Here is an 18,373-nt window from a genome sequence, read left to right as displayed (position 1 = left end):
CCAGGACTCCCAAACCCCACCCCGTGACTGCGCCCGCTTCCACCTCCGTGGCCCCACACCCCACCAACTGACCCTAAGACCTCACCAGGTAACCCTCAATTCTTAGTCATTGACTCTGACAACCTAGAAACTTGCCCGGCTCTGCGCAGGTTCCCACCAACTCAGTGACTCCCGACCCGAGATCCCCACGCCCCTCCTTGATGGCCGCAAGCCTTTTCAGTGACCCCACTGGTCCCGTAACCCCGCCCTTCCTACCGTGTTCTCCCACAAACTTGGTGACGCTCAGGCCTACTTCAGTAGGTTCCCACCCAGTCATCTACAAACCCTCAATACCTGATCAGCCTTTCTTTGCCTTGTTACCTCATGTTCTTCATTCCATGTTCCCCCTTCATCCTAAAGTCACCCCCACTGCCGTCCCTCTCTGCACCCAGCCCGCCAGCGTCAATCAGCACGTGACTTAAAAATGCCCTAGCACCAGGCTGGTGCCAGGAAGATACGGAGATCAATATGAAGTAGTAGTAGTTGGAGGCGTCAAAAGAATTCCGGATTGAGTGTGTGGTCCCTGGCTCTGCCGCGGTTGTGCTTTGGGAACCTGGGAGAAGCCCCTTCTTCACTCTGGACCTCAGCTTCTCCTCTGTATTGTGATAAGGTTGGGTTAAAGGATCTCAAGAGTTTACTTCCAGCTGTGAAATTCTGCAATTCTGTCAAGATAATACTCGTTTGCAATCATTTTTGTGCCCTTCCCTAGGAGTGTACTCTTGTAACCTCACCCCAGGGTCCACTTGCGTCATGTCCTTATTGTCTCACTCCCCTGACCCCCTACACTCTGAATAGTCCATACCCACTTCCCTTGATCAGGCCCCAGCAGTTAACGTGCTTGCCAAGCAGCATAGCAGAATGCTTCAGCTCTAGGCACTGATGTGATGAGACCGGAGTTCTAGTGTGACTGTAGCCCCTTCAGCTATGGCACCTCAGGCATACCATTTAGCCTCTCTGAACCCTCATCTCTACTTTCGTTTAGTGAGGATAATAGTAGTGCCTGAGATAATGTGTCCAAAGCACTTGGCACCTTGCCTGGGCCATGTTTACCTTTCAACAACCTCATGAGATGGTTGTTATTATATCCACCACAATTTCCCATTTTTGTTTGTTTTGAGTTGGTTTTAAATAAATGAAGAACCTGAAACTCAGATAAGTATCCCAGCTGGGATTGGAACCCAGTCTTCAAAGCCCATTTGCTCCGTTACCTCTCGAGCCCTCAAACCTACCTAATTTTCTAGGTCACCTTCAGCCCCTTGTTTCTTATTTTATAATTCCTAAGCCCTATACCAACTTATTCCACGAAACCCAAGGTTTCTGTTACCCTTTGCCCCATGGCTTTGTGATTTCCTCAACCCATTGTTCATGACTTTTGACCCCACATGCCCTGAGACCCCTGCACCTTAATACCTCTCTTCATTCTTTGTCCAGTTGTCATCTCACCCTACGAGTCCTTCTCACTTCATTTTTTCACCCTAAAGTGTCTCCCACCTCATTGGCATTTTATCCCAGATCCTCTCATCCTATTAAGTTCCTTACCTGCAGGAATTCATATACTCTAACGCCCTCTGGCCCAGCAGTTTTTCCTCATATGATCTCTTCCTAATTTCAGTCTCTTCTAGTGTTGTAGCTGCATTCCTTCGGCCATCCTCAGCAACATCCTTTACCTAAAACCTTCATCTACTAGTAATGAGCTCTCATATAGTGAGTGCCTTCACCCAGCTTATAACCCTTTCATCTTAAGATCCTCCTTTTTACACTCTGTCCAATAAGCTGTGAGATCCTGCCTCTCACATTCCCGGATCTCCTGGCACTTTCCTCATTTTCATCAGTGATGTCCTTTTCAAACCCGAATCATCTATCACCTTTTCCCTCTCCCTGTGCCCCTGTCCCTTCTCACAGTATCCTCTTCATTTCCCTTACTTTTCTCCCAATTATCTTCACCTCACCAAGTTTGATAACATTGATTATAATATAAACCTCTCTCCCATCCCAACTCTGCCTTCTTCCTCTGTCCTGTGCATCTAACTCCAGGACCACATGAACGACCCTGCCACTCAGCTCTCTCCTTCCTTCACACACAGCACTGTCCAAACCATTGGCCTCTTTGGCTTGTCCAAAGAACTACACAATTCTCTGGAAAGTTCTGATAATAGATCACCAAGATCAGAGTCCTTTAGATAGCAACGAAATTCTTCTGAATCAATCTAACCTTGTGTCCTTGACCCACTCCCACGACCCTATCCTGTTTATGAAACTGCTTGCTGTATATGCCCTCGGGGTAGAATGCTTTGAGTGTCAGTTTCTGCCTGCATTGAATTAGCTCCATTGTTTTCCAAGCCCTGGGAGGACTTTCCTATCCTCTCCCACCGGAAGACTGGTGAGTAGCAAAATGTGACCTTCAAGATTCACATCCAAAAGTCTATTCTGTGGGTCACCAAATTCCCAGGCCTCCTGTAATGTACTTATTGACTCTACAGCAATAAATATAGCAGAAGGCAAAACCCAGAGTTAAGGAGGGGTAAACTCAGGGTCTACAAATTCCGTGGGTTTATTTATTTTTTTTTATTTACTTTTTTGTTAATCCTCACCCAAGGATATTTTCCCATTGATTTTTAGAGAGAGTGGAAGGGAAGGGGAAAGACAGAGAGAGAAACATTGATGTGAGAGAGACACATTGGTTGGTTGCCTCCCGCACGCGCCCTGACCAGGGCTAGGGATCAAACCTGCAGCCTAGGTATGTGCTCTTGGCCGGAATCAAACCTGGAACCCGTCAGTCCGCAGGCTGAGCTCTATCCACTGAGCCAAACCGGATGGGGCTATGGGTTTGTTTTTTGTTTATTTTTAAAATGTATTTTTATTGATTTCAGAGTGGAAGGGAGAGGGAGAGAGAGATAGAAACATCAATGATGAGAGAGAAACATTTATAGGCTGCCTCCTGCCCGCCTCCCCTGCCCCCTCTCCCCGCAACACTGGGATCAAGCCCGCAACCCGGGCATAGGTCAATCAATGTTCAACCACTTGCTCCATTCTCTTGCCCTCAAAACTGCCTAGTTTACTCTGGCTGGATTAAATTAAACAGAGTTTTTGCCTTAGGTTTATTTCATCTTTCTTAGGGCACAGTACTTATTCTGCTTTGTATCTTTGTTATTTGTGCATTATTCTCACCCAGGCTCCCACCCCCACTATGATTTCTTTGAGAAGAGAGACTGGGTTTTCTTTACCTTCTGTCATCTAAATCCTGTCCCTCATATTTTCAGGTAGTCAGTAAATACTGGGTTGAATGAACACATTCCGAAATTTTACATCAGTACAAACAAGTGAAAAACAGAAACAGCTTACATCTACATTCATTTGTAGCTATGACAGCCCTCTCCCCAAATCCTTCTAAAGGTGACAGTGGGCAGTCCCTTGTTTTAACAGTCTGGAATTTAGACATCTCTTTTTTTTAGTCATTGCTCCAGTGGGGGAATGGTATAAGTGCTTGTTTTTTACTGTATTCTGGTAAGATTAGCGATTGGGTTGACATACTTTCTGGAATACTGTGGTTACAAGGCCAGGGTCTGTCATACATAGACCAGTTCTTAAAAAACAAACAAACAAACAAAAAAACAGCTAGATGAAATATTAGTGGGGATTTCAGAGACAGAATAGAAGAAACCAAATTAACAAAATGTTGATAATTGTTGAAGTTGGGTAATGCGTTCATGGGGTTCATTATACTATTCTTTCTACTGTTGTGCATGTTTGAAATCCATAATTGTTAAAAAAAAAAAAGAAGAAGGACAGCTAGATGAACAAGTGAGAGTTTAGCACAGTTCCTTGGAAAACACCTCAAAGTAACTGAGCTGTTGCTGAGTCAGTACCATTATCTAGGTTGGTAGTATTTTTAGTCCTGGCCTATCTTTGACCTCTTCTGTTTGTGAGATACCAGGATGCTAAATACAAAAATTAGCACCCTGCAGAATTCTGTACCTAATGGCCTGGGAATTGTAACATCCTGGCTCAAGCACCTGTGGCTCTGGTCCTTCCGTGAGTCCCAGCCCAGGTGTAGCTTCTGATGGTAATAGACTGGACTGGACTGGACCGAGAAGAAGGTAAAGCAGTGGGGGAGGTGAGGGAGCGATCAGATTCAACTAGGTTCTTCTGGTCTAAAGCCTTTCTATTACTGGAAGATTCTAAAGGTATCGATGTTCATTTATTCACTCATCCATTCTACAAATGTCTGGTGGGTATCAGCTAGAGGCCAGGTACTGTTCCCTGGGGTTACAGCACTAAATAAAACAAAGTTCCAGTAATTAAAGAGCTCACCTTTTGGGGAGTGGATGAGGGAGAGACAAACAATAAACAAATAAGGAAAGTATATATTGAGAAAATTAAGCAGAGAAGGGAAATAGGGAATACCAGGAGTCAGAGTATTACATTTAAAATGGAGTAGTCAAAGAAGGTCTCACTAAAAAGCTAACATTTGAGCAAAGAACTGAATGAAGTTAAGGAATGAGCCAAGTGTACTAGTATATGTGGAGGAAATGTATTCCAGTCAGCGGGAATAGCTAGTACAAAGGTCCTGAGGCAGGAGTATGCCTAGTATATTTGAGAAACATGAGGATGCCAGTGAGTATGGCTGTAGTAGGGTAAGAGAGGAAACATAGCAGGAGATGTAGGGATGGGAGTGGGTTAGTGACAGATAACATTGGGCCTCATCGGCACAGGATTTTATTGTGAATTGTGAGTGAGGTGGGAGTCATTAGAAGGTAAGTGACAATAACTGACATAAAGGATCATTCTGGCTGCTACGTTGAAAAGTGTAGGAGCCGAGAGTGGGAGAAGGGAAACTGGTTAGGAGGCTACCGCAATGGTCCAGGCAAAAGAAGTTGGTGGCTTGGACCCAAAGTAAAACAGTCAAGTGTGAAAAGTGGTTGGAGTCTGGATATATATTTTGAAAGAGGAGCCAACAGGATTTGCTGATAGAGTGGATGCTGCATGTGAAAGAAATAGAGAAGTTGAGGATGGCTCCCTCATTTTTGGCCTGAGCAACTAAAGAATGGAGTTCCCACTTAGTAAAAATCGGGGAGCCTGGGGGAGGAGGAGGTTGTGAGAAGGGGAAGATAAGGAATTCACCTTTGAACGTGTCAAGTTTGAGGGGTTTTTTTTTATATGGGGATATTGACCAAGCAGCTGGATTTACAAGTATGTTAGACGTGAGTAAATTCCTGCTCTCCTGAGAACTAAAAGAACACTATTGCTGGGGAAGAGACGAAGGAGTATGGCGGGGAAGGCGGTTCAGGTGTGAGGCCGGCTCTGCCACTGTGGAGCGGTGTGATCCTTTGGGACGCCTCTGCAGCTCTGGCCTCTGTATCTTTATCTGCAAAATGACTGCTTTAGACTAGGGTTGATGAATTAGTGCTTAGAGTAAAGAAGGTAATACATCTGTAAGCTTGAGATTATTTTGTGCTGAGCCCTACATAAGGTGGTGGCATTGGTAGTAGAACTCCTCCCTCCCTCCCTCCAGTAATATACAGAGAGTACCTACCTTGTGCTGGGTGCTATGCTGGATCCAGGGGCTATGATGGCATAGAAGATGCATTCGTGCCTTTAAGCCTCCTGGTGTAGCTTCACTGCCAAGTGCAGAGGGAAAGGGCTGGAGTCTGTTGTCTGGTGTGACGTTAACCATGGAAACCTTGTTATTGACCTGGGTGTGGGAGAGAGTTGAGGCAAGGTAGTATTCCAAGTGGGGAAAACTGGTCATCCTAGTTGGGGCTAGAGAAGAGCTAGGGTGGTGGGACTCAGTTCCTTTCCTCCTCATTCTGTCACTTAACATTTGCTGCTCTGCTGGGAACTTCTCTTAAGGAGCTTGTAGTTCTAGAGTACATGGAAGTCTTGGGAGTTTCCATTGGATTTAGTTCACAATAACTGGCGCTGATTTAGAATTCAAATTTGAGCTAAAGCTCAGTTCACAATGTGACCTAGTATCTGTGGGCACATTCTTTGTTAGGTGCTGATTGAGCTGAAATGCATGCTCTCCAGGGACTTGAATTATAAGCAGTATAATGGAAAATAGGAGTGTGTTATTCCTCCTCCCCGCCCCCCCCCAAAGAGTCAAGTTTAAGGAAAACCTATGGCAGGGTTACTCGCCTCACTGCGTCTGGTAGCACAGTTGCTCCGCGTGTTTACCCTCTGTCATTTAGATGTCAGTGTTTATATTGCAGAGAGAGTCTCTGACAAGCTAAACAAGAGTGTCTGAGACACAAATCCAAGTGCAGCGGAAGCCATTGTCTTTAACAGGTGGCATTAAACTACTGACAAAACCGCAGATGCCTCTTGCCCTGGCCACTGTCGTGAAGGTGTAGAAATGAGAGTGACGTGTGAGGAGTTCACTGTGCTGTGCAGTCATCTTTGTTTTGCTGGTAGAAGTGCAGTTCAGCATCAGAAAGAGCTGCAGTGTTGGATGCGACATTCAGTGCCTCATAGCACTTACTGTCTCAGCTGGACGTCGGAGTGCTGCTTCAGTGCCTCTGGGTACACATCCAAGCTTGCCCTCCTAGAGGCTTCATCTCTGAGCAGCCAGGTGTAATTTTTTAGCTTGGTGGTGTTACTCACGGCATGACTCTGTTTGTTGGAAGTCCCTCTGCTTTGGGATTTTGATAAAGCATGAGACCCATGCAGTTAGGAACCGAGGCACTGGGGGCCCCGGGAGATTGTAGAACTGGCCTGAGGCTTGGATGTGGAGGGTGTGGCAGAGGTACCTGAGACCAGAGTTCTCTGGGTCTGAGATCATCCTCTTAACCTAGGAAGTACTGTCCTGAGACCTTAAAAACAGTGAGGGGCCCCCTGGCCAGGAGACCCAGTTGGTTGGAGCGCTGTCCCATACCCCAAAAAGGTTGTGGGTTCAATTCCTGGTCAGGGCACATACCTGGGTTGCAGGTTCGATCCCTGGTTGAGACACGCAAGGGAGGCAACTGATCCGATGTTTCTCTCTCCGTTCCTTTCTCTCTAAAAATCGGTGAACATATCCTTGGGTGAAGGTAAATTAAAAAACGGTGCGGGAGAAGGTAAACCCTGCTTAGCCACTATTCCTGCAGGACCCACCGTGGTGGCCAGGCTGGGACACACGTGTTGAAGCCAGTGTTTCCTCAGGTCTCATATAGATTTGCTGTTGCCTCGCGCTCGGCTTGTTCAGTTCCAGATGATACTCCAGAATGGCATCCAGGAATTGTGAAGCTAAGTTTTCAGATGTGGTTTTGCTACAAATCTGTAACATCATGGAATCTATCCTATCAGCACTGGACTAGCCATGCCTCACAGAGAATCATAGCTATTCCTGTAACCAACGAAGGGAATGCAGAGCATGCTTTTAGACTGACTTCTTTTATTTATCTTACATAGGCAATACATTCATGAGGCTTTCGTGTTTGTTTGTTTGTTTGTTTGTTTGTTAAGTATGAAAGATACAGCTCTAGCTGGTTTGGCTCAGTGGATAGAGCATCGACCTGTGGAATGAAGGGTCCCGGGTTCGATTCCAGTCAAGGCCACATGCCCGGGTTGTGGGCTTGATCCCCAGTGTGGGGCATGCAGGAGGCAGCCAATCAATGATTCTCTTTCATCATTGATGTTTCTCTCCCTCCCTCTCCCTTTCTCTCTGATATCAATAAAAACATATTAAAAAAGAAAGGAAGGAAGGAAGATACATAGTGAAAAGTCATCCTTCTTTTGTTTTGCCCCAGTCACTCAGCCTTCCACAGGCAATCCTGGTTAATACTTTCTTAACTATCTTTCCACAGATTGTTTTTTAATGCCCATGGGTGCATACAAAACGCACTGTTTTATACCTTGCATTTTTATTTAATATACAGGGTGGGGCAAAAATAGGTTTACAGTTGTTTGTGTGGAAAATAATACAATAATTAATAAATAATAATACAAGAATAAACTGTTTCATGTACTCACAACTCTAACCCTACTTTTGTCCAACCCTGTGTTTTAGTTTTTCATGTCAGTATGTTAAGAACTCCCTTGTTTATTAATGTCTACATGGTAAAGAAGTCCTGTATTTCTAGAGAGCCAAAGCAGCCCGCCCCAGCTCTCCTGTTGCTTCTTCTCTTTATGCTGTTTCTAATTTGTTGTTATTATTGCATACAAGGATGCCATGAATAACCTTGGACTAGACCTGAAATGCTGGGTCAGATGGTGTATACATTGCTAATTTTGATTGATATGGCAAGTTGTCCCACATAGAGCTTGTACCATGCGTACTCCCAGGAACAATGTACAACTGGGCCTGTTTCCCTTTGGCATCGTGAACATTGATTTGAGTTAGGAATGTACATAGTGTGCACTCCCTCCCCGGAGCTTGCCCATGCCTTTCTTCCCCCACAGGCGCGCATCTCCTAAATGCTAAGGGTCCCCACAGCACTCGCAGCCAGGGAAGCAATGGGCAGCGGCAGCTCGTCCAAGGCTCACTCCCTGAACCTGTCCCAAGGCCCCCTTCCTCTGACTTCCCGGGGAGCGAGCAGCAGCCCGCCTCGGCTCATGTCTTTCCTGTAACATTTCTAGAGCCAGAGCGGCCCCGCAGGCTCTCCTGTTGCTCCTTCTATTCTAAATCCTTCCCGCTCCACGTCCCCGGCTTTCATACACAGACTCTCCCCATCAAAAGGAATATGTAGATTACCTAGAGATCAGGGTAGAGTACTGAATCGTGGAGCCCCACCATGACACTCGGTTCCAGAAGACACACAGCACAACAGTCTAGTTTGAAGAACATTGCATTTAAAAATATATTCAAAAAAGGTAACTGGGCCTTCGGTGGTTAGAAAAAAAGGAAGAAAAATCCAGAGGAATTCGTTCCCGACCTCAGCACTTACACTGACATGCATTAGAGGAAGAACAGGTACCTTTCTTTGCAGTACAGTACCTAGGAGGGATGAGGTGCAGGTAGTAGTAGAGAGGCTGTGGAGAGAATAAAGGAAAATCCTAGGGAGGAGCTGGCAACCAAGCTAACGGTCTCGTGTCCACTGGAGAATTACCTCAGCTCAATGCGGCTATCTATTCATTTCAGCAACCTTATTTTTTTTAAAGATCATACCCCTTTGAGCACAACTGTTCATCTGTTCTTGGCCTCTTCTACCATCATCTGCCTTGGAGTTAAGGTTTCTGTGAGCTGATGTCTTTTTTCACTTAGCATTAATTTGTTAACCCTTCTCCATTAATCCAGATGGCTCGTGGTTCTTGACTAACATGTTTAAACAAGCATCCTTGTGCAGGTAGCTCTTGTTTTCTGTGGACTCCTTTTGTGGGATGAATTATGAAGATGAGGTTATTAGCTCTCAGATGCAGAACTTTCCCCAGTGGGGTTCGGCACTGACACTCTGCCCTCTGGGGAGTCTGTAGTGCCCTCAGCAATGCACGCGTGGGCCAGCCTCCTGGCGTTGCCAACACCCATGGTTGGAATTTTTTTTTATTAATAGACTTTATTTCTTAGAGCAGTTTTAAGTATACAGAAAAATTGAACAAAGTACAGAGTATTCCCATATACTTCCCCCCACCTCAGTTCCCAGTTTCCCCTATTTTAAGCAGACCTCGGAGATATTTCAGGTTCAGTTCCAGACCACCACAGTAAAGCAAATGTTGCAATAAAGTGAGTCATAGAAGTTTTTTTGGTTTCTCTATGCATATAAAAGTTATGTTTATACTGCAGTCTATAAGCGAGCATTAGCATTATGTGTAAAAAAAACCTGTACATAACTAATAACTGCTCCCCATTATCTGAGCCTTCAGCAATCATACTAGTCATAACCTTTTTGCTGGTGGAGGGTTGTGCCTCATTGTCGATGTCTGCTGACTGAACAGGGTAGTGGTGGCTGAAGGGTGACGTGTCTGTGGCAGTTACTTAAAATAAGACAATGAAGTTTGCAGCATCGATTGACTCTTCCTTTCACGACTGATTCTCTGTAGCATGTGCTGCTGTTTCACAGCATTTTACCCGCAGTAGAACTTTCAAAATTGGAGCCAGTCCTCTCAACCCTGATTTATCAACTAAGTTTGTGTAACATTCTAAATCCTTTGTTGTCATTTCAACAGTCTTCACAGCATCTTCACCAAAGTAGATTCTATCTCAAGAAACCACTTTCTTTGTTCACCGGTAAGACTCCTCATCCGTTCAAGTTTTATCAGGAGATGCAGCCACTCGGTCAGATCTTCAGACTCCACTTCTAACTCTAGTTCTCTTGCTGTTTCCACCACATCTGCAGTTACTTCCTCCCCTGAGACCCTGAACCCCTCCAAGTCATCCATGAGGGTTGGAATCAACTTCTTCCAAAATCCTGTTAATGTTTACTCAGTGAATTGCCACAAACCTTCCATTTTTTTAAAGCGGTATTTGTGAAGCACAATAACACAAGGTGTGCCTGTATTAACACCTTGCATTGGTGCCGTTATCTGCTACAATTGATGAACCAATGTTGGTCATTATTAACTAAAGTCCATAGTGTACATTATGATTCACTCTGTGCTGTACATTCTATGGACTGTGAGAATTGCATGTCAGGTCCCCAGCATTACAGTGTCACACAGAATAGTTTCACTGCCCTAAAAGTGCCCTGTGCTCCACCTGTTCATCCCTCCTCTCCTCCCTCTGCACCCTTGGCAACCACTGCTATTTTCACTGTCTCTATAGTTTTGCCTTTTCCAGAATGCCATATAGTTGAACTCATATTGTATGTAGTCTTTTCAGATTGGCTTCTTTCACTTAGCAAAATGCATTTAGGGTTCCTCTGTGTCTTTTTATGACTAAGCTCATTTCTTTTTACCACTGAATAATATTCCATTGTATAGATGTACCACAGTTTATTTATTAAAGGGCACTCTCGGCCGCTTCCCATTTTTGGCAGTTATGAACACAAGTTTTCTACTCATTTGGGTAAATTAGGACTAGGATTGTTGGATCATTTGGTAAGGGTATGGTTGGCTTTGTAAGAGACGGCTAAACTGTCTTCCAGAGCACCATCTTGCATTCCCACCAGTTATAAATAAGAGTTTCTGTTCCTCCACATACTTGCCAGCATTTGGTGGTGTCAGTGTTTTGGATTTTGGCCATTCTAATAGGGGTGTAATAGTATCTCATTGTCTATTGGATGTTAATACTTTTACTTTGAGTTTTGGTAATTTAATAAGTAAAATATTGTCATGATTATTCTTTCTTAGTGTTGTTGTTGTTTTTTTTGGTGGTTTTTTTGTTTGTTTGCTTTGCTTTTCGTTTCATATTGTAGCCTTATTTGTCCAGTGGGAATTTGATATTGTTCTTAAAGGTTTATGTGTCTGCATGTATTTTTTCACCCAATTTTTAAAATTGTGGCAAAATACACATAATGTAAAATTTGCCATCTTAATTAATTTTTTGTTGTTAATCCTCACCTGAGAATACTTTTTCATTGATTTTTAGAGAGAGTGGAAGGGAGGGAGGGTGGGGGAGGGAAAGAGAAATTCTGATTCGAGAGTGCCTCCAGCACTCGCCCCAACAGGGGCCAGGGATCAAACCTGCAACCCAGGTATGCACCCTTGATCGGGAATAGAATGCCAGAACCCTTCAGTTCAAGGGCAAACGCTGTAACCACTGAACCACAACTGCCAGGGCATCTTAACCATTTTTTTTCTTAAGTACATGTTTTTATTGATTTTGTACAGAGGGAGAGGGAGAGAGAGATAGAAACATCTATGAGAGAGAAAGCATGTGCCCTGACTGGGAATCCAAGTGGTGACCTCTTGGGTGCATGGGATGACGCTCAACCAACTGAGCCACACTGGCCGGGCGCTCTTAACCATTTTTAAGTGTACAGTTCAGTTGCATGTGTTTTTAATATCATGTCTTATGGTTTATTTCTTTAATATTTCCCCCTAATGTTTTTTTAAACTAACTCTTCTTTTGACTTGATTTTTTTTTTTTTTTTTTTTGCTTGTTTTTGCCTTCTCTTCCTTGTAAGGATCTGGATATTGTTCCATTTTAATGAGCCAATGAAGCAAATGTAACCTTTCTGCCACAGGGCGATAGTCCTAACTGGCTGTGACCGTCCCGTCTGTCCTGCTGGTGTGGGGGGCTCCGCTTTCAGTAGCCCTTCCTCAGCCAGTGGTCACCCCACGCCGATTCCAGAAACAGCCCCGGTGGCACTTCATCAGAGCTGTACTAGCTGCTTGTTGGTGGGAAGCAAGTCCTTAGGGTAACCCTTCCAAAATGCCTTTATCCTGGGCTTTCCTTCTCATGGACAGAAAGTGGGTTTGAAACTCAGCCCTGACTGGGTGTTTACAAATTAAGGTGTTAAAATTCACTTACACATACGGCTGACACTTAGATTTTTAAGTTATCTGCTTTAGTTTAAATGAATTCTGTTCTGCAGTAAAGGGGTCTGCATTTTCACTGTCCTTTTGAAATTGAAAATAATTCTTTTGCCTAATTACTTCTTTTGCTGTGACTAATTCAAATCTGTAAAACTGTAGTAGCCAAATAGGAACCATACTAAAAAGTGATTTGGGCTTTTAACATCAGTGTGTGTGCATTGAAGTCTTTTTCTATAATAACACATACTGAATAATTTTACTACAGCTCTTCCAAATCTGGTTCTAATTTGCTCCTTGACTCTCTTGGCCTTTATCCCTCCCAACTTAATACCATTTTGTCCTCTCTGAGAAGTTTTCTATATTCCCAAATGAGGAATTTCATGAGTGAAAATTAAGTCACATTTTTTCTTAAGTTCCTTTTTTTTTTTTTTTTGCTTCTAAATACAGTTGCCCTCCAGGCTGGCTGAGACAGAGTACAGAAAGCCTGTTGTAAATGCCCAGGGAGGGCTGGTGGCAGAAAGGGATGGAAGAGAGAGCAGGTTGTAGTCCAGGAGGAGCCCAGCGTGTGTTGGATCCGGTTATCTGAACCGGGATGGATGGAGTCAGAAACAAACACATGGCTACTCTTTAGTTTCCCGTCTTTCAGGCCCCGGATTTTTCTGCTTCTGCCGTGAGGATGCAGTTTAAACACACTTTGTTTCATAGAGAGCCCTAAAGACCCAAAGTATCTAAAAAGTTTCTAAATGTTATTTCTCCCCAATAAATATAATTTATGTTTTTACATTGGAAAGCATTTCTATATGGGGTGGGTTTACAGTTGTTCATCTGGAAATAATACCATAATTAATAAATAATAATACAAGGACAAACTCCATGTTTTGAGTACTCATAACTATAAACCTATTTTTTGGGCCCCCTCTCCCCTCCCCCCTGTATTATGAAGCCATAGGGCTATTTCCTGCCTCAGAGTCAACAATAGGTTAAGCTCATTTAAAAATGCAACGAACAGCCCTAACTGGTTTGGCTCAGTGGATAGAGTGTCGACCCATGGACTGAAGGGTCCTGGGTTCGAGTCTAGTCAAGGGCATGTTGCCTGGGTTGCAGGCTTGATACCCAGGGCTTGCGGTAGGCAGCCAATCGATGTGTCTCTCTCACATTGATCTTTCTCTCTCTGTTTCTCCCCTCCCTTCCACTCTTTCTAAAAATCAATGAAAAAAATCCTCGGGTGAGGATTAACAAAAAATAACAACAACAACAAGAAGCAATAAACTAAAACTGCACTTGCTGCTTCTTCTGGGAGTCATCCCTACCTTTTGTCATGGCTCTTACCCCCTTTGCCCTCCCCCAGTCTATCTCTCCCCTCTCAGCTCAGGTTGTGGGGGAGCTGGTAAACCCTAACCCTCCACAGAGAAACAGAGCAGCTGCCCTGCTCCCCCTCGCCCTTCCTCAGAGGGCCACCGGAGTTATGAATCTAAAATGTCAAGTGCAGGCAGGAACCGCTCACACGCAGCCATCTGAGGCCTCTCTTTGACTCTGTCTCACTGTTGTTAGTTTAGTACCGACCCAGGATTCAGAGAAAACCATTTGATGAAATAAAGGGAGAGAAGTGGCAGACACTTGTACATGCCTGGCAGCCATGAAGCACCTCTGCCAGGCTCTGTTGGAAGGCAGCTTCAAACATCGGGAAAGGTTAGAGAGCAAGAGTGGACTGTTTTAAAGGTTTATAATCAGGGGTGAGGAACCTTTTTTCTGCCAAGGGCCATTTGTATGTTTATAACATCATTCTTGGGACATACAAAATTATCAACTTAAAAATTAGCCTGCTATATTTGGTAAAACATTAACTCACCCCTAATACCTTGGCAGGGCTAGACCAAGTGATTTCTCGGGCCTTATACCGCCTTTGGGTCGGACGTTCCCCACCCCAAGCTTAAGGAGGAAAATTGAATATTTAGCCTGGACATGAGAACATGTAAAGGAGTGGAGATTTCTTTGCTTTGAGTCTAAGAAGACTCAAAGGGAAATGTGGCTCAGCTGTTCCCTCTTTCCATTATGGCAGGTCAAGAAGAACTGGGTTTCAGTTGTAGTGGATGAGATGAAAGTTAAACAATATTCTAGTGTTTTGAGTGCTGACATTGTGTCACAGTGGATTGGCAGAAGGAAGAAATACACCAGATATTGAGAGGTATGGGGCCAGCCTGCCTGGCTTTGAATCCTGGCTTCAGCTATGGAAACTTGGACAAATTACTTCACCTCTAAGCCTCAGTCACCTCATCTATAAAATGGGCAAAATGTACTTACATCCTCATAGGATTATTTTTAAGATTAGAAAGAAGAGTTGCCCTAGATGGTGTGGCTCAGTTGGTTGAGCATTATCCCATGCACCAAAAGATCGCCATTTCGATTCCTGGTCAGGGCATATGCCCAGGTTTCAGGCTCAGTCCCCGGTCAGGGTGTGTGCAGGAAGCAGCCGATTGATGATTCTCACATTGATCTCTCTCTCTCTCTTTCTCTCTCCTTCCCTCCCTCTCTTCCTCTCCTTTCCTCTTTCTCTAAAATCAATAAAGACATATTTTTAAAAAATGAATAAAAGAGTTAATGTAGGTAAAGTGCTTTGAACAGTGGCAGGCACATATTAAGGGCTATATATTTGATAAATATAACCAGCATGAGCCATAGAAAGGATTTCAGGGTCATCTGGGCCAGTGCTTCATTTTACAGATTAGGTGGCTGTCACGGGAGGTAGAATCAAGATTAGAAGCCATTTCTGCAGACTAGTCCTGGGCTGTTGCCACTCTTCTTGGCTGTGTTTTAGAAATACCCATTGCTTCAAACGCATCTCCCTTTAGGCTCCTCTCCCATCCCCTCCTTGGAGCCCATATTTCCAAAGTACTTCCTCTGTCCCAGCACTGTGCTAAATGCTGACATACGTGACCTCATTTAGTTCTTACAACAACCTGTAAAGAAGGTTTCATTATTGTCCACCCCCCCCCCCCCCCCGTTTTTGTTAATCTCACCCAAGGATATTTTTTCCATTGATTTTTTTTTTTTTTTTTAGAGAGTGGAAGGAGGGGGGAGAAGAAGAGAGAAACATCGATGTGAGAGACATCCATTGGTTGCCTCCTGCATACGCCCCCACCGAGGCCGGGGATCAAACCTGTGCCCTTGACCAGAATCGAACCCACGACCCTTCGGTGCTCAGTCTGATGCTCCAACCACTGAGCCACCGGCCAGGGCTATCCCCTTTTTTACAAGTGCCATCTGAGGCTCAGAGAGGTTCAGTTGCCCAAGAGCACACAGTTTCAAAGAGGTAGAATCCAGATTATCTCACTGCAGAGCTTGTGTTTTAACCACACTATGAATTTTCCTCAAAAAGTCCCAATAGAATAGAGATGAACTCAGTTAAACCACCATTGCTGCAGCAGCTGTAGGTCCCTGCCAGACAGACTTGAGGTCATTTTGTAATCCCTTTCAACTTATAGTCTGCTTTATTTCAGACCTAGTCTCTCTCATGTTTTCTTGTTTCGGACACAGTACCTTTACACAACAACTGGTTACCAGAACAATTTCCCTCCCTGGTAAAGAGCATGGAAGTCGAGGATCATGGAGCAGACTAAGAGAGGCCAGGACCAGAGTTTCTTCCATAGGAGTGGGACTCTGTGGGAGTTAGCAGGGCTCTGGTCCAGGTTGGGGTCACTGCTGGGGTCCCAGCAAACCAGAAGATGGGTCAGATGTCAGAATTCCAACCTAGACCCATTGTGCTTTTTGTTGTTGTTAATACTCACCAGAGGATATTTTTTCCATTGATTCTCAGAGAGAGTGGAAGGGAGGGAGGAGGGAGAGAGAGAGAGAAACATTGATGATTGATTGCCTTCTGCACTCATCCCTATTGGGGCTGGGGAACATGCAACCAAGGTATGTGCCCTTAACCGGGGATCGACTCTGCAACCCCTAGGTCTGTGGGCCAACATTCTAACCTCTGACCCAAACCAGCTAGGGCTACCGTTAATCCCTGTAAGACTGATGACAGTCTTGGACTCCGCCCACTTCAGAAAAAGCTCAAGTTCACACACTGTTTTTAGGTAGCTTCAGGGTTCATAAACCCCCAGCTGAAAACCTCTGTGCTAGGCAGCATAGTAGAGTACTTAAGAACCAGATGGCCTGGGTTCAAATCCTCCTCTCCCACTTCTTAGCTGTGTAACCTTGAACAAGTTCCTTAATGTCTTGGGCTTCAATTTCCTCAATTGTAAAATGGGGATAATAATAGGATTGTTGTGAGGATTAAATGAGTTACATGTAAAATGCTTAGTACATGGTTAGTTCTATAGTGGTATTCATTATTAATGGTAATAGTATTGCTATCCCTGGAGCTTAGCCCATTCTGTAAGTGTTTATGGACAGAATGAATGAATTATCCTACTGGAGATGCCAAGTCTAGGGTAGAGCATCCCAACCAGTGTGTCACAAATGGACTCTAGTTATGTTAAGAAGTTGATCCATTCAGCCCTTGGGGCTACCAAAGTCCCAGCTGTTGTTGCTTCTGGCTTCAGGCAGCAATATCCACAGTGTAGCATGCAAATATCCTCTCTGGGTGCTCTGACATGGACACAGTTTGGGTAGCACTGATGAGAAGATCAGCTGGCGGGTAGTGAGGATCAAGTAGCCCATCTAGATTCCAAGCCCAGGGGAATTCTTTGGGTGTGTGGCAAAGAGAATCTTAACCACTGAACCATAAGCAGAAGCTTCACAAGTGTGGGCTCCACGCCATGGCAGATGCAGAGGAAGTCTGCCAGCTGGACGCTCCAGTCCTTGCATACAAGGACCCTGTGAGTCACTCCGCAGGGATTTGTAGAGAGCCCACAGCGACCCAGAAACCAGGCTGCAGCCCAGAGTCCTGTGTAGGCAGCAGATGTTAGAGGTATGATAAGTAGTAAAGTAGGTGAAGGAGTGCAAGTGCTCGGAAGCGGCAGTGCCCGGGGCTGCAGGGACTTCTGAGGGACCAGCCTTGTCTACAAGGTGGATTATGAGGAAGCCTTTGAAGAGTTTTGATCAAGGCAGTGGTAAATTTAGATTTGTACTTTTTGTTAAGTCATCCTGACAAAAAATTACACAATGAATAGGAATCAGGGAAGAGTTTGAGGACATAAGTTAGAAACTTATAGTACACTAGAGGCCTGGTGCACAAAATTCGTGCACGGGGGGAGGGGGGGTGTCCCTCAGCCCAGCCTGCAACCTCTCCAATCTGGGACCCCGGTGGGATCGGGCCTAAACGGGCTGTCGGACATAACCTCTCACAATCCAGGACTGCTGGCTCCCAACCACTCGCCTGTCTCTGCCTGATTGCCGCTAACCGCTTCTGCCTGCCAGCCTGATCACCCCCTAATGACTCTCCTGCCAGCCTGATCGATGCCTAACTGCTCCCCGGCTGGCCCGATTGCCCCTAACTATCCTCCCCTGCAGGCCTGGTCGCCCCCAACTGCCCTCCCCTGCTGGCCCGGTCACCCCTAACTGCTCTCCCCTGCAGGCCTGGATGCCCCCCCCCCCCACAACTGTCCTCCCCTGCAGGCCTGGTCCCCCCCCCCAACTGCCCTCCCCTGCTGGCCTGGTCCCCCCCAACTGGCCTCCTCTGCTGGCCCAGTCACCCCTAACTTCCCTCCCTGCTGGCCTGATCGCCCACAACTGCCCTCCCCTGCAGACCTGGTCTCTCCCAACTGCCCTCCCCTGCTGACCTGGTCTCCCCTAACTGCCCTCCCCTGCAGGCCTGGGTTCCCCCCGCAACTGTCCTCCCCTGCAGGCATGGTCCCCCGCAACTGGCCTCCTCTGCTGGCCCAGTCACCCCTAACTGCCCTCCCTGCTGGCCTGATAGCTCACAACTGCCCTCCCCTGCAGACCTGGTCTCCCCCAACTGCCCTCCTCTGCTGACCCGATCACCCCCAATTGCCCTCCCCTGCAGGCCTGGGTCCCCCCCAACTGCCCTCCCCTGCTGACCTGGTCTCCCCCAACTGCC

At 45.5% G+C, this 18,373-nt stretch overlaps 1 protein-coding gene across 5 annotated transcripts in view; it reads left to right on the top strand.

The window, feature by feature from the left end:
* The window catches only part of ZNF76 (zinc finger protein 76), a 38,080-nt gene that overhangs the window by 545 nt on the left and 19,162 nt on the right, over positions 1-18,373 (top strand). The window lies entirely within an intron of this gene.

Source organism: Cnephaeus nilssonii, assembly GCF_951640355.1.
Source record: "Cnephaeus nilssonii genome assembly, chromosome: 9".
NCBI lineage: Eukaryota > Metazoa > Chordata > Mammalia > Chiroptera > Vespertilionidae > Cnephaeus > Cnephaeus nilssonii.
This window is presented reverse-complemented; position numbering and strand designations above follow the sequence as displayed.